Consider the following 22,326-nt stretch of genomic DNA (forward strand, 5'->3'; position numbering starts at 1 on the left):
TTACCACCCTGCAAAGTCACCTGGGAACTTTGAATATCACTTGTATTTAAATTTTTTGTTGGTTATAATGGTTGTTTCGGTAGGGGAAAAATGACATGGCTATTGATGACTTCAGTGGAAAAGTGTAATTGGGTTTTTTTGGCAGGTAAGGTTCAGAGAATGGGAATCGGAATTCAAGACAAGGGATTAGAATACAAGGAGAGCTCATTCCATTCCATACAGATAATTTGATTCGGAGCATTCAAGTTTGGTGAAAAGATGGAAATTCGGGAAATTTAGAGTGCAAAAAGTAAGAGAGTTCAATATATTAATTTATTTGAGTTTAAATTGGTTTGAACTTTGAAGGTTGTATAGAGCGTACCAGAGACTTTATACTTCCATGCATGATAAATGAGTGGGCCCACAACAGTAAAAATATTGCATTTTGAGGTGATAGATCATTGAAGTTTTAAAGTTTTTATTTATTATGAGTTGAACCTCACCCGTAGCTTACTCATTATTTTACTTTTCAGATCATACATCATTGAAGTTTGGAGGCAATGTAGCTTCAAATTTCTTACATTTAAGTTCATATTTTGTTCATTTGACGAAAAGGCAATTTATGTAAAAAAAAAAAGCTTTGGTTTGGTGGATTTCAGGCGAGTTGTAATGATCGAGATTTTCCAGGTAATTATGTTGCTACTTATTCAAGTTATATTATGCATATATTTGGATTTTGAGGGTTGGGGTGTACGCACAGCGTATGCAAATGAGGCGCGGAGCGGGAAGTCCCCATACGTACGTTGGGCATACCCATGCGTACGTTGAGCGTAGGATGGTCAGATGTAAACCCTCAAGTTTAGGGTTTGCACCCTATTTAATCATCTTATATCCCTCCAAACCCTTATCCTCTCAGCCTCCAGTGTCCCCAAAGTGTCCAACTTGAACCCTAACCCCTTGCATGTATCTTGAGCTTACTTTGAGCATTTTGGTGTTATTTGAATAAGAAAGTGCTTGAAGAAGGAGCAAGAACTTGGAGAAGGCTTCTAGATCCAGAAGATTGACATCATTTGTTACCCATTTGAGGTATAAAGCTTTAAACTTGATCATTGCATGCTTAGATTTAGTTTTGGAGTGTTTTATGTCTCATTTTGGTCCCATGCTTGAGGTCCTTCGAGTTTTAGAAGATTCTAACCAAATGAGTTGTCCTTTTTGGCTCTTGGAGGTGTTTAGAACCATAAAAATCGGATCGTGATGGTTTAGCCTCAATCATGCAAGTGTTAGATGACCACTAAGTGAACTTATGGACTTAATATGTGTCTTAATCCCCATCCATGAATGCAAAAGCATAAAGTTCGTAACTTTATAGTTTAGGACATTGTTAGGGGACTAGATCTACGATGGATGTTCGAACTTAATGGATTAAGTCAAAAGAAAGAACTTAGGGTGGTTGGCAGGAACGTTGGGCGTACCCCCTGGTACGTTGTGCGTACCAGGTCAGCTTCCCGCCTCTGGTCAAGGTCAAAGTACGTCGGGCGTACTTGCTATGTATGCCGCGCGTACTCATACAGTGGGCTGTTTTTGGGCCATGAGTGTTGGGTTTAGAATTGGTGGGCCTCAAACCCACTTGTAGACTGAAACCCTTGGGCCTGGGATTAGGATTATTGTATTGGGCCTCAAAGCCTAATTATTTGGACTTGGGCATTTTATTATAAATGTTGGGCGTTGGGAGGAAAAGGCCTAATAGGAAAAAGACTAGGGAACCTTTTCCCTATGTGGTGGAATTATGCCTTTGGGGTTATATTTGGATCCAATAGCTAATTAGGAAGTTGTTGTGCTTTAGGGAGAGAAGCCCTAAGTCATCTGTGGAGTACGATACGACATTCATAGTTGAGGTGAGTCTCCCTTTGTAAAATATGTGGGTCGAAGGCACCAAGGCCAGCCCACTAGTATTGATATAGCTTAATAATCGTCTTTATGATAATTATTAAGGTGACATGTAATGTTAATGTTTATGTAAGATATGCATGATTTTATATGGTAGTGGAAGGGGTGAAATAGACCCCGTAATCGTTGGGAATAAGATTGAAGGGTAGGTCGAGCACCCAGATATGCCTGATAAGGGTAGGTCGGGCACCCAGATATGCCTAGCAAGGTAAGTTGAGCACCCAGATATGCTCAGCATGGTAGGTCAGGCACCCAATTATGTCTGAAAGTATGTCATGTTGTATATGGTATGGTGTGGGAAACTCAATAAGCTTTATGCTTACCACTTTAGTTTGTGTTTCAGGTACCTCCAGCTCGAAAGGGAAAGGGTCGGCTTGATTGCATCACATCACAATATGATTTCCGTATTTAAGATTTTGGGATTTAACTATGATGATGACTTTCTATGTATTGTCTTGATTGAACTAAAACTATTTCGTGTCCTCATAGTTTTGAAAACATTGTTGTTCTTATCATGTTTTGATAAAATAAAAATGAAATTTTTTGATCGTAATTTTGGGGATGTTACACGAGTAAGCTTTATGAGCTTCATATTTACACAATGGGAAACAAACTATATGCTATAGAAAAAGTGCTTGATCCAAAAGGAGTTTTGTTTAATGGGAGAGTTCTCTTGAGGGGTGATGATGGGGATAGTGATGGAGATCCCAAGAGAAAGGATTTGGAAGGGATTTTGGGTATAGAATCATTTGTTGTAATCATATATGATTCCATAAGAATATGACCTCATAACAAGCTTAACTTAATAGTTGTAGAAATGTATAATACCATACAATACAAGACAAACCAGACCCTTGAGTTCAAAGTTTATATATGTTTATTGTTTACATTTCAAATACATATATTTTCCATGTACTAGGCGACAATTTGGGCTTCCGGGGCCTTCCCTTCTTGAGATTGATCATGATGACAGACGAGATGAAGGGACTTTGGCCTCTTCATTGGCGATAAGCACCTACAGCTTTGATCCATTTGGTGTTATTGCATCATATCATATTCGTATGTTGATAATTATTGATTGAAATGCATGATGAAGATTATTGAGAAAATTCATGAGAATTTTTTTCATGCAAGAATGTTTAGATGATGCTGGTGTACATAATATATTAGCATCGGAACAGTGGAAGATATTAGGTGGGTGTCTCACCAACCGACACCTGCTTTTACTATATTTACACCATCTCCACTACTGATGGCTATCAAATTCACAAAAGTTTTTCATCTGTTGAGATTTGAAGCCTCTCATAACCATTGTCATGAAGTAATTTACCAAGGTTTGACCTTTTCCGCCATTCCTATTTGTAATAAATTTACATTTCCATTTCATTAATTTATTACAATTTTTTATAAACCAAAATACATTTGGCCTAATCATATGGTGAGATGGTTGTTGTGTGTGTTTGTATGTGTATGAGTGGTTGGTATGTCTGTGTTTATCTGTGTCCAGTAGTTGTTGTGTGTGTTAAGTTGCAACCAAGTAAGGATTTTTTTTATGTAGGTGGCATATTGTGTTCTAGTGACTACAACCATCTGTAAGGAAGTAAAGTGGCTTCGCTTGGTGTCACCTCTCTCTACAGTGGAAATCAGAGCCTCCCCAATCAAACCGGGTATGCCTTTCTACTTTATGAGTTTTTTTTGGTGATTTACGCTACAGTGCTATGAAGTATGAGGAAAATGATTGAAAAGGAATATTAATTGGCAGAAATTGCATAATCATAATGCAAGAAAAAACCCTTCGAAAGCAGACAAACCGAACGGTTGTTGCTGTACACAGGTAATCGTTGGTTTAGATTCAAACTAGTGATTTCAATTCATATGGTGGTAAATCCATATTACAGTTCCAGTTATGGGAATTTGGCAAAGAGTAAAATTCGAAAACCACCACACTATAAGGTTTTTATTGCATAATTGTCCTCAAATTCTTAAAGGTAGCAAGTTATTTTCTTCTAAAGCTATAAAATTCTTACAGGTATGGTAACTATGGTCATTTTCGACCCGATGCTAATGATCCATAGTTATTTATCATTATAGTTAAAGCCTATTGGTAAGCTTTTCTGCTTATAGCATCTTACACGCTCAATCACAAAATTTTCTTTTATCGACATAAACTCATAGTTATGTTCAATTCGAATATATGTTTCAGGGAATGACATATCCAAGAAACACACACAAACCAAAAGTACCATGAGAAGAGAAAAAACAAGCCAGAAAGAAAGGATAACAAAGGAAAAGTGAGAAAAAGAGGCTAAAATATTGATTTTTAGCTGCCATTGGTCAATTTTCCAGTACATGACACTTAACTGCCAAGTATATTTTCTTTCTTTTGATGAGGCTAAATTATAGTAACAACAACTGGTCCATAATTAAAGCAGTGGATACAAAAAACAATTTCCTTTTTTAACAATTAGGGGTTTTTAAATAAAACTTTCACACCTTTGATAATCAAACTAGATATGGCTTCAAAAGGATTTTAGAATAAATTCAGGTTAAGATTAATATGTATTGGGACTTGAACTATAGTCACGTCAAAACTTGATGTTTGCTTTTAATTTATACTCTGTTTTAATGGTTTAATGTGTTCTTGCTTATTGTTTTTGCAACATGATTTATGGAAATGGTTTTCCTGTTAGGGCAAATGTATTTTCAATGACACCATTTATGTTAAATCTTAATTCTTTTTAACGAATTTTCCTGGCATTTAAATATAATTTCCATTATTTTTGGCCTAATGAATCGTTTTTGCATTAAATTTTGGTATGTGTTTACGTTAACCAGTGTCTTTATAATTATTGTATAAAATATAGAGTTTGTTTATTACTATATATATGAACATACAGATAGTTGCTTGAGTCATGATCTTGATTATTTGTTTTCGAGATAGCATGAATGAATGAAGAATTATCATTTTATCGACCCCTAGGGTTAAAGAGAGGTAGCATAAGAGGGCGGTCATGAATTTTCTCACAAGGGTAGATGGGTGTTGGATCGACTAGAGAACAAAAAGGTTGTGGGGTTACATGCACATTATTAATGGTTTTATTTTAAGGGACTATGTTTTCATTACTATTTGTGTATAATATATCGTTGATATGGTATGAGAGAGTTTTAAATTTGGTTTCCGGTTTCTTTTGAAAAGAAATTGAGTTTCGTTTACCAAATTTTGTTGGTTTTGTTTGTAATAAGAACATGAGCTTACTCCGAGGTCGATAGAAACGTGGTAATCAAGCTAATGAATACTAAACGCAATACCATTTAACTATAACAAAAAAATAACATTGCAGGTTTCGACCCTCCCAAAGCAGGGGACACTTCTCTAGTTAATTAATTAATTTCTTTTTTTTAATGCATAAATGGTCATAGCAACGTTTAAATTAGGAATAACCAATCACATCGATCGTCCTCTCTCGTCTACGTGAAGACGCCACACACAACCCACCAAGGTCGGGGTGGTGTTCACGTGTCTTGGAGGCTAACAAGGCTGACACGTCAGCCTCCATGCGTTTTCCACCAACCCACTCCAAGTAGCCTTACGATGCCAATAACGTCATATTGATGTCCATAATAATCAACTTGTGTTTCATAGAGTGTATATAAAGGAATCAATGAAAAATGCAATAAATTTACGTACTTGGTTGCTTACGATGTTAGATGGCCCATTTGTGTAAGACCGTTTTTCGACAAGAAATCGATTGTAGGAGTAGTAGATTGGTATGTCGGCGGTGGAAGTTAACTCGTGGCAAAAATCACATTTATGTGGGTTATGTATGGTTTTACCCGCAACAATCTATATCCGCATCATTATCAATTTTAAAAAAACAAAATTTGTAAAAAATGTCATTTTCAATCTATATGATAATATGACATTTTCATTAATTTAATTATCATCTTATAACGAATGAGATAACAAACGGACAACAAATTGTGCTGTTACGTTTTTTTATATGGTAAAACTAATTTTTTTAAAACTAAATCAATAAATCCATAAGATATAACATTGATATATATATGATTCGTTGTACTCTGTTAAAAAATCTTTCGAGAGACAAAAAAAAAAAAAAAAAAAAAAAAAAAAAAAAAAGTAAAAGTTTTTGGAGACGGTTTAATCTTAAATCGAACGGCAAAAATTTTAAATTTAAATGATAGCTTTCCATGGAGAGACAAAAAAAAAAAAAAAAAAAAAAAAAAAAAGTAAAAGTTTTTGGAGACGGTTTAATCTTAAATCGAACGGCAAAAATTTTAAATTTAAATGATAGCTTTCCATGGAAACCACACAATTCAGTTTCTTTTCGTTTTTCTAAGAAAAGGCAATCGAAACAAATGGGTGGAGCCCACGAAAGCGGCGATACAACCGTTGGCCACAGCTGTTGGGCAACCCCACATAAACACCCTGTCAACAGTCGGGCAGTTCGGTCAGCTCATGCCACTAAAGTGTCCCCTCCCCTTTCACACACTCCTATATATATTAACCCCCATCACCTCCACCACAACCACCACTTTCAAGTCTCAACACCCTGCAATTAACCAAACTAATCTGTTCTTACATTCCGCTTGAATTTCAAATTCAAACTAAAGCATCAATGGATTCAATGAAAATGAAGCTCTTCGCCGCCGTTGTTGTTATGTTGATGGCCGTATCTGCCGTCAGTAATGTGGCAGCTCAAGAAGCTCCCGCCCCGGCACCGGGTCCCGCTTCCGCCGCCAGCGTTTACGTTCCGGCCGCTATTATTTCTCTTATTTCTCTTTCCTTCGGTCTCTTATTCTAAATCGATTTCATCCATTTCTTGATATGGAGAAATTATTTTTGTTTTGTATTGAGATGATTTGTTCTGCTTTTATCCACATTTGTTCTTGAAATTTTTTATGTGAATTCATTCTTTTGTTGAATGTATGTAGTGTTTCATAAAATTCGTTTGTGATGATGATGATGATGTCCAGATCCTTAATTCTCGTTTTTCGATCCAAATTTTCATTTTTTCAAATTGATTATTGATTAATGGAGATAAAGAGTATATATAATTGCTTCCCCATTGTCTTAAATCTTGATGTTTGCTGAATTTCTGTTTTCTGATTGTAGATTTATATTGTGAGCGTTTCGGTTTTGATTTGAATACATTGTAATAACTTTAATTTCATAAAATTCGGTCATGAATTTGAATGAGAATTTGTGATTTTGTATTCATCCATACAATTGTGAATGTGTGAATGAGGCGCATACTGAAAGTAAGATATTATGTTGTCTGCCACATGCCTTTTCTGATTGTGTAACAGTTGGAAAGGGCCACGCCTTTGGTCGCATTATTGTTTCAATGTATATGAACAAAAACCTTTATATATATATATATATATATATATATATATATATATATATATATATATATATATATATATATATATATATATATATATATATATATATATATATATATATATATATATATATATATATATATATGGGTAAATTACACCAATCGTCCCTCGTGCACATGCCAGAAAGCGTGTTTAGTCCCTATTTTTAAAAATTAACTCGGACCATCCCTCGTTTGGTTAAAAGTTGCATGCTTCATCCCTCGTTAGTTTAAAATTGCATGTTGCATCCTTTACCATACATAAAATTACTATATTACCCTTATTATTTTCTTTTTAATTTAATTATGAATTATTTTGTAGTTTAAAAAAATAAAAAAAATAAATTTCATTTCTATCCCACCCAACCTTCCGTTATCAGCTCACAAATTAATCACTAAGACCACCATTCCTTTCCACCACCGCCGGAGCATCGACCACCACCATCGCCGGAGCAACGATCACCACCATCACCAGAGAACTGTCCAATAGCATCGTTGGAGTACCACTCACCACCATTTTTGTCGTTCAAAACCACTGCATCTCTCTCCTTACCTTCCTTCTTCTCCAATCAGATACACATTCTTCTTTCTCATCCCGGATCTAAGATCTCCGATGAGGATGGTTTCAAACCGTTGAGTAGGATATCGAGGATGGTTTCAAACTACGAAGATATGATAAAAACAATGAAGACCTGATGGAATCAGTGAAACCACCATTGGGAGTCTTGAGAGAAGGTAAAGGGTTGCGATCCTCGTTCTAAAGATTTGGGTCATTCCAATCTATTATGTTTCTCTAGCGAAATCACAGTCGCAGGTCATTTAGATCGATTCTTTTTCTCCAGTGAAACCATCACCGATTCTGGAATCTGGTGCTCGTCTTCTTCACCTGTGCATCATCATCGTTCTCCATCAGCTAGGGTTTCGAGATCGATGAAGAAGTCGTTGACGCATATAAAGATCAGAGAAGAAGGTAGGTGCAAGGTTCAGATTGAGGAAAAAGTCATCGAAATATGTTCAAATTGATATCCTTCTTCAGAAGCATTCATATCGATTTCCATCTAGGGTTTCAGATCGAGGAAGAAGGCATGTGTAAGGTTTTCAGATTATGGTTTGGTTATAAGAGGTGTTGGCAGTGATAGATAGTGGTACCGGAGGTGTTGGCGGTGATAGGTGGTAGGGGATTATTTGTGAAAATTTTGGAGCTTGGGAAATGGAAGGGGAGGGGTGGGCATATTTTTTTTATTTTATTTTTTCTTTTTTAATATAAAAATGATAAAGAAATAAAAGAAAATGAAAAAGAAATTATTAAGGGTAAAATAGTCATTTCATGTCAATAGGGACTAAGTGTGCAAGAAAAAACAAACACAGGGACGACCCGAGTTAATTTTTGAAAATAGGGACTAAACGTGCATTTTGACATATGCACGAGGGACGAATGGTGTAATTCACCCTATATATATATATATATATATATATATATATATATATATATATATATATATATATATATATATATATATAGGTTCAGGTTCATTTGAAACCATTTTAATTTTGTGAGACCGTAAGACCAAATCTAAAAATAATTTTAAAATGCAAAATAAATTGAAAAATCCAAAAATTCTTTTTTTAAGTATTATTTTCGGAACTTGAATTAACTAAAAAATAAAATAAAAAAAATAAAAAGAAATAAATAAATAAATAAATAAAAATTCCGTTTTTTTTGAAAAATACGTGAAATATTCTAATAGAATATTACACTAACATATTCTAAAAAATTATTTTAAAATGCAAAATAAATGGAAAAATCTAAAAATTCTTTTTTTTAAATATTATTTCGGAACTTGAATTAACTAAAAGAAATAAAAAAAAAATTATTTTTTTTGAAAAATATGTGAAATATTCTAATAGAATATTACACTGTACATATTCTAAAAATAATTTTAAAATGCAAAATAAATGGAAAAATCCAAAAAAAAAAAAATTAAATATTATTTTCGGAACTTGAATTAACTAAAAAAAATTAAAAATGAAAAAAATAAAATAAAATAAAAAATGGGTCTCACGGTCTCACAAAATTAGGCCGTCTCACATTAACCTAACTATATATATATATATATATATATATATATATATATATATATATATATATATATATATATATATATATATACCCTTAAGGGTATATAAGCTTAGGTACTCAAACTCACCATAATACGTCGTTTGTTTGATATATTTATTATAATGTTCTTCAACCTCAATCCTTAACTTGATTTACTTTAAAGATTTTCAAAATTTCATTATTATATTAGTCTTACATCACATCTTTTTGACGAACATCAATTAGGTTATATATATTATAGTTGAAAGTGAAAATTGTGTAAGAGGAAAATAAATGTGAAATTTATAAAAATATTTGAATGAAATCAAGTTAGAAGTTGAATTATAAGAACATTAGACAATTACAAAATATATATATATATATATATATATATATATATATATATATATATATATATATATATATATATATATATATATATAATACAAAACGACGTAGTATGGTGAGTTTGGGTACCTAAGCTTATATACCCTTAAGGGTATATTCACTTTTCGCTATCTATCTCTCTCTCTCTCTCTCTCTCTATATATATATATATATATATATATATATATATATATATATATATATATATATATATATATATATATATATATATATTAAAAAAAAAAACCTGATTGTGTGTAGCGTTATAATCATGTGAATTCGAATACATATTTTATTAAATTAAATTACCTAACATTTTTAGCTACATATGCGCTACGATGAGTATTAAAATAAAATTGATAGAATGGGTGAAAATGAAACGTTGTTATTAATGATGTATTTACTATGAATATGATTAAAGTTGAATAAAAATAACAATGATTAAAATACTAAATAGTGATTTAACAGTCTAGTAGGAATTAAAAAAAAAATCGAGCAAAGAACAATTTAAGAGATATAGGAACAAGGAAAAGGTTAAAGCTATCTAGGGTCGATGATAGCATGTTTCAAATATGATTTGTTTGAAGCCATGTAGGATCAAGAGAATGATAGCATCAAGAGAATGATAGCATCGAGTTGTTAAAAGGTACGAAATTGTAGCATCCAAAATGATGTGTTGTTTAATAGGTTTTATTTTGTAAAAGAAAATCCACCAATCACAACCCTTGAAGACCACCTTCATTCTCTCTCTCTCTCTCCTCTCGCTACACCTTTGGCAAGCCATGACTGGCAAGTAGCTTAGCTACTTTGACGGAAATGATGTTGGTGCGCATAGCGAGTTGGTAGCACCCTCCCTAGCAAGGCCACTTCTTCCGGCCTCAAGTATGGGTGTGAAGGTATCCATGTGTGTATAGATTTATACGTGTATAGATTTATACGAGTTGACACACCTACTTGCGGTTTCTAGCTACAATCTCAGTGGATCAATCGAAGCGGGTGATAATTATATTTTATCATTTATCCACGACGTCCAATGAAATGTCGTAAGAGTTTATATCTAGTCACATAGCTCGGTTTTAAAACATACTATAAGTATTAATTCGATCTCTTTATTTAGAAAACACGGATTTGGTTTCTCTTTTTATCAAACATTTAAGTATGGATTTACTTATGGTTTCTCTCTTTATCAAACATTTTAAATATGAATTTACTTATGATTTCTCTCTTTATCAGACATTTTAAGTAAGTATTTACTTATGATTTCTCTCTCTTTATCAAACATTTTAGGTATGAATTTACTTATGATTTCTCTCTTCATCAAACATTTTAAGTATGAATTTACTTATGGTCTCTCTCTCTCTCATACATTTTCAAACATGGTTTTAATTATAAGTGAAATAATTATTAAACTTTATAAAAGTATTATTACTACGGTTAGCAGAAAATCAGTAACTCTCACCAACATTTATGTTGACTCTCAAACTACATGTATTCTCTGGATATCATTGTACCAGCTTTTAGCAAAAGAAATATTCATGGATTTCGGGCAACCTAGTTTTCTTTAGTTTTTGTTATATCGACCTATCTGTTAAGGCAAATTCATGTACTTATTATTACTATTTGTACGAACCATGTATTTGTTGGATTAGTGTCTAAGTCCATAATTATTTTGGTATGTACTTGACCCGATTATGAACATGGTCCTTTTGTGTTGCCTTCACCATAGCAATATGTAGGATGAATAAAGGAGAGAAAGGTTTAATTATGATTTATTAACATATTATAAGAATAATATATTAAAGGAGAAATCATATTTTTTTAATTAGTATTGGTCAAGAATTAATTTTGTGGCTAAAAGAGATTAATTAAACTTAGGGGATTGGAATTGTAATTATAAGATAATTGCAATTGGGCTATTAATCACTTTGGAAATAATAGGTTGGACAAATTCTATGGGGAAACACATTAGAAATCTTCCAAGGCATGTTCCAGAAGGGGTCCATGAGCTGCTTAGGGCTTAAGCAGTCAAATTAGGGTTTCCTTGTTTGATAACCCCAATAGCCTAAGTATATAAGGAACCCTTGGGCACCAAAAACGTGGCTAACACTTCCTTTAGGGTTTCCAGCCGTTTTTTGGTGCCTCCCTTCTCTTCCCTCTTCATCCAAGTTGCTTAGTGGTGTTTGTGACTCCATTAGAGGTGCAACACTTGAGGCACTAAGTTTTTATGAAGCCAAGGATTGATTGTTATTACTATATAACAATCAAAGGTTAGATCTAAGCCCTATTTTATGTTAATATGATTAATTGTATGCTAGTATAGGGTTTATGGCTTTGGATAATCAATTGCATGTTCATTAGACAAACTAGATCCAAAGCTATTAGGGTTTGCATGTACACCATAGTAATGATGTATTGCTCGAAACCCATCAGTATTCAGACTTTAAAGTAGAATATTAATGTTGTGTTGTTATTGATGTATTGGTAATGTATAAATTCAATTTACTTGTGATCCATGAACTAAGTCGCACAACCCAATATGTTTCGCCGCCTCGACGGGGGGTGTGATGTTGGGGGACTTAGAGTTATGCTATTGTTGAATGACTCAACACAAACCAAAAGATTCCTCAAAAACAAAAGAGAATAGGAGGAGTACTCTAACTAGACTAGATGGGTCGATCAAGGTGAACACATGTTCGATAAGGTTGCATTGATTAGAATTTTCAAACTCCCTCTAAACCGTTGGGACGATTCTAATTTCTCGGCTATTGCTAGGATCTATAGAGATACCATTGCACCATTTGAGGATATCACACACCACATGGATCTCTCATGCGTAAAGATTGGGATATCGATCGTAACCCGTAGAAAGATGAATGAAGAGATTCAAATAGCCACCAATGGTAGATATTAAAGGTTGTCATCATTGAATTTGATGAGGATTTGTTCTCAATTCAATTTGACCCCCCATAATAGATTGAGGAATCTAAAGATGATGACATAGAGAATGTTGTATCTGACATATGGATGTAAAACAATGATGGAGACCTTGATGACAAAGAATTGTTCCCTCATAGGCAGGTGGTGAAGGGAAATCCAATAGCATCTTCGACAATATTGACATCACTGAGACTCCGATGACGGAAAGGTCGGTAGAGGACTTTCCAGTAATCGGTATTGAAAAGACACCTATGGAGCAAACGTAACACGTAAAATAAGAACCGATTCATTGGAAACTGGAGGAAATTAATACCAATGGTAACAATGAGTTGGTATATGGACTCGCTACTTCGGGTAGGGTCCATGTGATAGACTATGGGCTATTAGGCCATGAAGTCAATACATTGTCTAACGATTGCAACTCTTCTATAATGGAGTTGATCTAAACAACTTAGGTTGGCTAATAACTAGGGTTTGAGATTAAAGTTATGAACCTAATATTGGAAGAAGTCATGGGTGAGGTTGGGGGAATTAACACGACCCAATGAATTGTATATCGCTAAACATCAAAGGAATTGGAGAAGATCACAAGGTGGCTTGGGTTAAAAGATCAAAGGCCCAAAATAAGGTTTCATTATTTGGTATATAAAGGACTTAAATATCCAATCCAGATAACATCAACGCCCTTGGGTGTTGGGACTCAACTAACTTCAATCATGTTGGGGTTCATGCGACAAGTAGGTCAAGAGGATTACTAGATATTTTGGACAACCGGGTTCATGCGACTAGTAGACCGGGAGGGTTAAATATGTCACCAACAATTGTCCAGAATTTCTATCTTAAGGAGATCGAAGGTTGTGTAACAACATCCGTACATGACACCACAGCCATACTATCATCACATTCCTCTAATAGAAACCTAAAGAGAGAGAGAGAGAGAGAGAGAGAGAGAGAAAGAAAGAAAGAAAGAAAGAAAGAAAGAAAGAAAGAGAGAGGGGGTGTGTGATTGGTTGTTGTGGGTTTGATCATGTATAAAGTAATAGCAAATTAAATGATATATATATATATATATATATATATATATATATATATATATATATATAGTAGGTGAATACTCGCACGTTGTGCAGAATACAACAATATATTTAAAATATTTATAAATATATGTTGTTAAATATATCATGATGTTGTTGTTTGATCTTATATAATAAATATTATAATAAACTGGTGTAAACATTGTTTGTTTTGAGTTATATGATAATAAAGACATATTTTAAAATTTTATAATCTCAGTTGTCTCAATGGGCTCTACCTGTGGGTTACTTAGGAATAAAATTAAATATAATATATGGTTTAATGATATTTATAATTGTTGTTATGATTAATTAATTTTTAAAAGTTTATTTGCTTGTCGTTTTAATTTCTATCATTGTAATTCTTTATAACATCAAACATTGTTCTTGTTTTTCAATATAACAATATAATTTTTTTTTTTTATATAATGTTACTTTTAACTATTGTTGTTATAAGTTATTTTAAGTAACATATTTGGAAACTATTAATTATTTCAATTTGGTTTTAGTAATTTTACTTTTTTAAAATTTATTTGACGAGTATTGTTAGATTCTTTGATTGTAATTATTTAAAATAACAAACGTTCTTTTGTTTTTAAATATAACATTATAAATTTTTATATAATATTACTTTTAACTATTCTTATTATAAGTTATATTTAATTTTTTAAGTTTAACAAAAAAATCCATTAAGCTATTTATAGAATATTCTCTTAATTTTTTTAAGTTTAACTGAAGTTTGGATTTAGGTTAACCGTTTAACATTATATTCAAATTTATAATTTAACTATTTTGCGTAAAATCAAAAATTATACAAAAGTTGTGACTTTAAAGTGACAACTGCTTATATACAACAAGATATCTAAACTAATAAGTTACATATAGATATTTATAGTTGTTGTTATGATTAATTAATTTTAAAAAGTTTATTTTCTTGTCATATTATTTTAAACATCAAACATTGTTTTTGTTTTTAAAGTTAACAGTATAATTTTTGGATATAATGTTACTTTTAACTATTGTTGTTGTAAGTTTTTTAAATAACACATTTGGAAAGTATTAATTATTTTAATTTGGTTTCAAAATTTTAAATTTTTTAAAATTTATTTGATGAATACTATTAGTTTCTTTGATTGTAATTTAGGTTTAACACTATAATTTATAACTTTTAGCTATTTATAGAATAGTCTCTTGATTTTTTTTTTTAAGTTTAACTGAAGTTTTACTTTAATTTAACCGTTTAACATTATATTGAAATTAATATTTCAACTATTTTGCATAAATTATAAATTATAGAAAATTTGTGACCTTAAAAAGACAAATTTTCACATATAAAAACATATCTAAAATAATAACTTAACTATAATATTTTAAAAAGTTAAAATCATTTTATACATAAAAGAAAAATAAGATATTTTAATATTGTAGCTTACTTAATTTATTTTTAGAATTAAGTTTTTTCATTAATTTAACATTATTAACTAATGTATAATAATGATTATAAATAATTCGAAAAGTCCTGGATGTTTCAAATACATTTGGTACAAGTAAAAATGCATCTTTTATAAATATCATAAGCCAATGTCCGCGCGTTGCGTAGAAACACCTATATAGTTGAAGTCCTTATAAATATATGTTTTTTTAAATGTAACAATTAGTTTGTTGTTAACTTTGATATAATAATTTGTATACTACATTAATATAATATATTAATTATTTTGAATTATATGATAATATATACATCTATTATAACTACATAATCTCAATCGTTTGAGTGACTTCTACCCGCAAGTTACATATGAGTAAAATTAAATATAATATATGATTTAATGTTATTTATAGTTGTTGTTATTGTCAATTAATTTTTTAAAATCTATCTGTTTAATGTTTTAATTTCCATCATTATAATTATTTAAAAATCAAACATTGTTTTTTTTAAAGGTAAAAATATAATCATTTATATAAAGTTATTTTTAGTATTGTAATTGTAAGTTATTTTAAGCTACTTATTTTAAAACTTTTAACAATTATAAAAATATATTTAGGAAATATTTTCGTGAAATTGAGATTACAATTTAGTTTTTGCATTTAGCACTGCAATTTATCACTTTTAACTATCTACAAAATATTCATTGGTTTTTTAAGTGGAACTGAAATTTATATTTAAGTTGACTTTGTAATGATATATTAAAATTAACAATATAAGTATTTTGTCCAAACTGTTCAAAAGTTGTAACTTTAAACCGATAATGGTTTACATACAACAACATATTAAATCTAATAAATTAAGTATAATATGTTAAATGTTAAAGACATAACTTTATAAGTAGAAGTAAAGATACTTTTTTAAAATTGAAAATTTAGTTTATTTATGATTACACTTTATGTTTGATATTTACTTAACCTTATTAACCAACTTATAATTATTATTGGAAAGAAATTGAAAAGTCATGAGAGTTTCAAATGAATGTGGTGAAAGGAAAATGCATGAGAGTTTCAAATGAATGTTGTAAAAGGAAAAATGTTTCCTTTATAAGTATACTAGGCGAATGCCCGCGCGTTGCGCAGAAACACCTATATAGTTGAAGTCTTTACAAATATATGTTTTTTTAATATAACAACAACGTTGTTGTTAAATTTGATATAATAATTTTATACTAAATTGATATAATATATTGATTATTTGAATTATATGATAATATATACATCTATTATAAATTTAAAATCTTAATCGTTTGAATGACTTCTACCCACGAGTTACACATTAATAAAATTAAATATGATATATGGTTTAATGTTATTTATTGTTGTTGTTATTGTTAATTATTTTTTTTTTAAATTTATTTGTTTAATATTTTAATTTCTATCATTATAAGTATTTAAAACATCGAACATTATTTTTTGATTTTAAAGGTAACAATATAATCATTTATATAGAGTTATTTTATATTGTTATTATAAGTTATTTTAAGCTACTTATTTGGAAACTTGTAACGATTATAAAAATACATTTAGGAAATATTTTGAGTTAAATTGAGATTACAATTTAGTTTTTTTTTATTTCTTTTAATTATGATTATTATTATTATTATTATTATTATTATTATTATTATTATTTTATTTTTTACATTTATCACTTTTAACTATTTACAAAATATTCTTTGGTTTTTTTAGTGGAACTGAAATTTATATTTAAGTTGACATTGTAATGCGCAGAAACACTTATATAGTTGAAGTCTTTACACACACACACACACACACACATATATATATATATATATATATATATATATTAAATATAACAATAATATTGCTGTTAAATTTGATATAATAATTTGTAATACTAAATTGATATAATATATTGATTATTTTGAGTTATATGATAATATATATACATAACTACATAATATCAACCGTTTGAATGACTTCTACCCGCGAGTTACTAATGAATAAAGTTAAATATAATATGTGGTTTAATGTTATTTATGGTTGTTGTTATAAAAATATCATTAGGAAATATTCTAGTTAAATTGAGATTACAATTTAGTTTTTGCATTTATCACTATAATTTATCACTTTTAACTATTTACAAAATATTCTTTAGCTTTTTAAGTGAAACTGAAATTTATATTAAAGTTGACATTGTAATGTTATATTTATGTTCATAATTTAAGTATTTTGTCCAAACTGTTAAAAAGTTATAGTTTTAAACTGATAATAGTTTATATTTAACATCATATTAAACGTATTAAATTAAGTATAATATGTTCAAAGTTAAAGACATAACTTTATAAGTATAAGTAAATATATTATTTTAAAATTGGAATTAGTTTATTTATAATTAGACTTTAAGTTTAATATTTATTTAGCCTTATTAAACAACTTATAATCATTATTAGAAAAACACTACAATTTATCACTTTTTGTTGTTTATAAAATATTCTTTGAGTTGTTTAAGTTAAACTAAAATTTATATTTAAGTTGACCATGTAATGTTATATTTAAATTAATAATTTAAGTATTTTATACAAATTGTTCTAAAATTATATCTTTAAAATGATAATGGTTTACATCCAACAATATAATAAAACTAATAAATTAAGCATAATATGTTATATGTTAAAAAACATAACTTTATTAGTAGAATTAAATATATTATTTTAATATTAAAATTTAGTTTATATATGATTACATGTTAGGTTTGATATTTATTTAACCTAATTAACCAAATTATAATTATTATTAGAAATAAATTAAAAGTCATGAGAGTTTCAAATGAATATGATGAAAGAAAAAATAGATGAAAGTTTCAAATGAATGTGGTACAAGAAAAAATGTTAGATATATATATATATATATATATATATATATATATATATATATATATATATATATATATATATATATATATATATATATATATATATATATATATATATATATACTTTTTAGCAAATCATCTTATTACATAGGAATAAGAAATCAAACAAAATTGTTTTGATGGATCGTCTGAATCTATTTAGATCACACTTAAAAAATCACTTGTTATTCAACATATCCGTCCATCTCTTTTTAAACCATTCCGGTTAAATATGGAAATTACACTTCCAAAGTAATTTACAACATCCATATGATGAATAGTATACTTTCTTAAACATAAAAATTGAAAGTTCACCTCGAGGAATAAAAGAATTATAGAAGAGTTTACGAAAATAATTTCTATACATCCAAAATCCACCCTTCCATTGGTACACACCTTGAAAACTAAACTATAAGTTGGGTAAAATATCAAAGCGACTCAATTAAACTATATTTAAAATATGATTTATTTTTATGACTCGTTTATTCTAATTTAACTAATATAATGACATGGGCCTAAAAAAAAACGAACACGATGGATGAGCCTCTTTACTTTGGGCTTCAATAGTCCAAGAAAATAAAAATCGCTGTTGCAAAGTAACCCTAAAATCACTAGCCTCCTCCTCAAAACCCCATCTCCATTGGAGCTTAACCTCAGTTCTTCATCTATTTCAGCAACGGATATCTCCACAAATCTACAAACTTTCTTTCAATCTTGATTTGCTTCTATCATAGTAGTTATCCTCTGTTAGCATCACATTGAATTACGGAGATGAAATCAGAGCTCGTTTGCTTCGTAATTTGGATTGAATGTGCTCCGATTTCAATTCAATGCATCTCAATCATGTGAATCGTAAGTTCGTAACGTTCAACAGTTTGTTGGTGTTTTCTTTTCGAATCAACGCCTCTATAGAGTAGCCGTATGAATACATTTAGATTTCATATCGAGCTTAGTTAAGAGGCTTATATCAAATACGTTTATTTACAGATTAAAAGGTTTTATCTTCATCGATTAACTTTTTAATTTGATTATTTAAACCACCGGGGCAACTTGGATCGATCATTTGTGTTACCATCAATGTTCTTCCAAGCAGTCTCGGATAATTTTCGATTAAAAAAATGTCTATGCTTTATTTTTGTTTTTGAAATTGCCCTCGAATAATCGGATGTTTAATTCAATTTCGTTCGGTTCAGACAGGGGCATACAACAATGGTTTCGAGCTTGTTATTCAGATTTGATGATTTTTGATCTTCTGAATTAAGTTTGATGTTATGGAACTTTGTTTATTTTGTAAACGTTGTTCCTTCAACCTACATTCAATCATACACACACGTACATGATAAAGTTATGTTATTCTGTTTATCGCATCATTCCCTGAAGCTACATCTCGTCGCCATTTTTCTTTCTTATTCTTCTCCTGACTTTTCAGATTTGATGATTTTTGATCTTCTGAATTAAGTTTGATGTTATGGAACTTTGTTTATTTACATTCAATCATACACACACGTACATGATAAAGTTATGTTATTCTGTTTATCGCATCATTCCCTGAAGCTACATCTCGTCGCCATTTTTTTTTTCTTATTCTTCTCCTGACTTTTCTAAACACATGAAAAACTAGTTGTTGCGAGATTCTATTCATTCTCTGAACCATTTTTTAGTAAAAAAGTGAACCAACTAAAAATATATTTTATTTATATTAAAAAAATGATAACTAATCAAGCAAGGGTTTATTAGTAAAAACTTGATTTTTACATATGAAAAAGATATTATAACTTTAACAAATACTATTTGACATAGACAAGTTTAGAATGTATGCAATTGCTTAAGGCACTTAATATATTATTGGAATGAATCAGTAGATAATCTGACAACAAAGAACACAAATAAATAAGAATCGAACTAATCCCACTTTGTATGAGTGAGATATGCTTGGTCAAAGTTGAGTAAAAGTTCAGCACAAAGCTTGAATGTAGACAAGTTTTTAGGTTTGGAAATTAAAGTATTTAGATGTCATCCTTAGGGCTGCATAAGATGAGCTTTACATATTCAATTTAATTCGTTATTGAGCCAAAAATGAAGCCGAGATAGTGAGGAACTTGCATTAAGCTGATTCGACTCATTCGGAGACCATTCGGAAATGTTTTGACAGATTAAAGTTGGCTACATGCTAACTTTTGGTGCTCTAAAAAAATGACCAGTTACATTTTATTGACTATTTGAGAATTTGAGATTTTTTAACAAGTTGAATAGAATTAACTTAGAATAAGTTAATAAAAAAGAAAATTACAAATTTAACCAAGAATGTTAATTACCTTATGAAAAATTGCCAAAAAAATCTCAAGTTGCATTTTTAGCCATTAAAATCACATATGGATTAATCTCATCTGTGATTTTGACAATCCATCTACCGATCGTTAAAGTACAAATGCTTTAATGATTTGTATTTTACAGCTTTTTTATTTTACAGCTTTTTTATTTTTATTTTTATTTTTTTGCTGTATATAAAAACCTTCTACACACCCTTAAAATCCTAGGTCTATTCTGGCTTCTTTTTTTTTTTTTTTTTTTTCATAGGGTTTGATTATGAAATTGATAGAGTTTAATTATAAAACAACCATATTATTGGGATTGTTCATGAAATCATCCATAATAGTAGATGAGTTAAGAAAATGGTTTCCCAAAGAGAGTTTTCCAACAAAAAATTATGAATAATTAACCCAAAAAAAGCTATGTTTTTACACTTCGTTAGATCCAAAATTACAGGTGGGATAAATATGTTTGCAGATGGGCTAGTACTTCTTTGAACGTACAAGTCGCTAACGTGTTTTAGAGACTTGTATGTTTGCAGATGTATTAGTCTATCTGTAGATGTACTAGTCCATCTGCGAAAATGCCTACCCTATCTGCGATTTTTGTGGTTAAAAATGCAATTTGAGTTATTTTTGGTTATTTTTCACAAAGTAATTAACATTTCTTTTATTAAATTTGTAATTTTCTCTTAATAAAATATGATATAAGTTTTAGACAAATATTACAATTTTTGATTAGAGAAAAATAGAAATTTAAAAATAAATAAAATTATCGAAATGACAAAAGGATAATAGAATATACGTTAATATCTATTGTTTTGAAAACATGTTAAGACCAAAAATATATGTTTGGTGCGTCATTACTAGTTTATTTTTCATCACGATATATTATGTAACACGACATGATGTCATGTTTTTTTAACAAACACAAAAACAAACTATTAAAAACAACAAACATTACACAACAAAGATAAAATAAAATAAAATGTAGTTTATTTAATTAGTCTTTAATCATATATAACACGGCAAATACGAAAACACGATAGGCAAATACTAAATCGTGTCAAATTCATGTTGGATTTCGAATATAAACACAACGTCGTGTTTCTTATACTTGCTACAAACACGAATTCAAATTTTAGTTTCGTTCCAATTTCATTTCGTGTTTTGTATTTTTGTTATAATGTGTCGTCAATTGTCACACCTAGGCCCTAACATAAAGTAAACACAAGAATGCATGATGTTTGGAATAAGATGTAAAAAAGGGACAAAAATAGCAAAATTTTCCAAAATGAACATTTGCTTTTATGTAGTATATGTAGGTTTTAAAAGCGGTATTAAGATGACCAGATTAATAGGGTCATTACATAGTTAGAAGAATTGAAGCATATTGCGAAATAAAGTGAAATGGTCAAACGAAAATAAGTTGTTATATGTCAAAAAATTAACACCTAAAGGGTATGTGATACATTGAAATTTAAACTATATGATTAGTTTAGTGTTATAATGAGACTAAATTAAACTAAATGTAATTAGTAGAATATTATGTAACTTTTGAAAGTATATTGCTTAGATGTGAAAAGCAGCATATGTAATGATTAAAGGGTTTGGAAATGAATGCTTAGGTATGAAGCAAAATTTGGATTGCAAAGAGAAGATAATTACAGAATATATATATATATATATATATATATATATATATATATATATATATATATATATATATATATATATATATATATATTATTGTAGGAATACATGGCTTAGTACTTGATAAATGAAGTACTTGACTTATAGCAAATTATGCTTAATGAAATGCTTATGTGAT

The 22,326-nt window shown here is 29.7% G+C and overlaps 1 long non-coding RNA gene, 1 other non-coding gene and 1 pseudogene across 2 annotated transcripts; all 3 read left to right on the forward strand.

Annotated features, from left to right (window-relative positions):
* The first annotated feature begins 6,458 nt into the window (after positions 1-6,458).
* Positions 6,459-6,870, forward strand: LOC145036031 (arabinogalactan protein 13 pseudogene; annotated as a pseudogene).
* An 11,924-nt stretch (positions 6,871-18,794) lies between these two features.
* Positions 18,795-19,673, forward strand: LOC145036040 (uncharacterized). The gene is made up of 2 exons (XR_013678418.1): positions 18,795-19,038; positions 19,380-19,673. It is a non-coding gene; the product is annotated as an uncharacterized LOC145036040 (long non-coding RNA).
* On the forward strand, positions 19,333-19,459 carry LOC145028103 (small nucleolar RNA snoR138). The gene has a single exon (XR_013675858.1). It is a non-coding gene; the product is annotated as a small nucleolar RNA snoR138 (small nucleolar RNA).
* Positions 19,674-22,326: the final 2,653 nt, after the last annotated feature.

Source organism: Lactuca saligna, chromosome 1, assembly GCF_052625555.1.
Source record: "Lactuca saligna cultivar CGN05327 chromosome 1, ASM5262555v1, whole genome shotgun sequence".
Classification (NCBI taxonomy): Eukaryota; Viridiplantae; Streptophyta; class Magnoliopsida; order Asterales; family Asteraceae; genus Lactuca; species Lactuca saligna.